The sequence below is a fragment of the Penaeus monodon genome, chromosome 32, assembly GCF_015228065.2.
Source record: "Penaeus monodon isolate SGIC_2016 chromosome 32, NSTDA_Pmon_1, whole genome shotgun sequence".
Taxonomy (NCBI): Eukaryota; Metazoa; Arthropoda; class Malacostraca; order Decapoda; family Penaeidae; genus Penaeus; species Penaeus monodon.
In genome coordinates this window covers 31,283,062-31,283,272 of record NC_051417.1, presented here as the reverse complement: position 1 = coordinate 31,283,272, position 211 = coordinate 31,283,062, and positions in this window count along the sequence as shown.

Sequence of the window (211 nt, the reverse complement as noted above, 5' to 3'; positions counted from 1 at the left end):
GTTCCCTTTTAAGATCTTTTATCTACTCCCTTTTCTTCTCTCTCCTCTATCTATTTTATTTTCTATATATATCCATCCATTTCTCCCTCTTTTTTCCCATTCTCTGTATTTCTAAATTCTTACTGCTTTAAATTTCAGTTTATGGTTTTTTTTTTCCTCTTTTCTTTTCTTTTCTTAAACTGTGATCTACTTGATATTCCCAAAGTGAAGT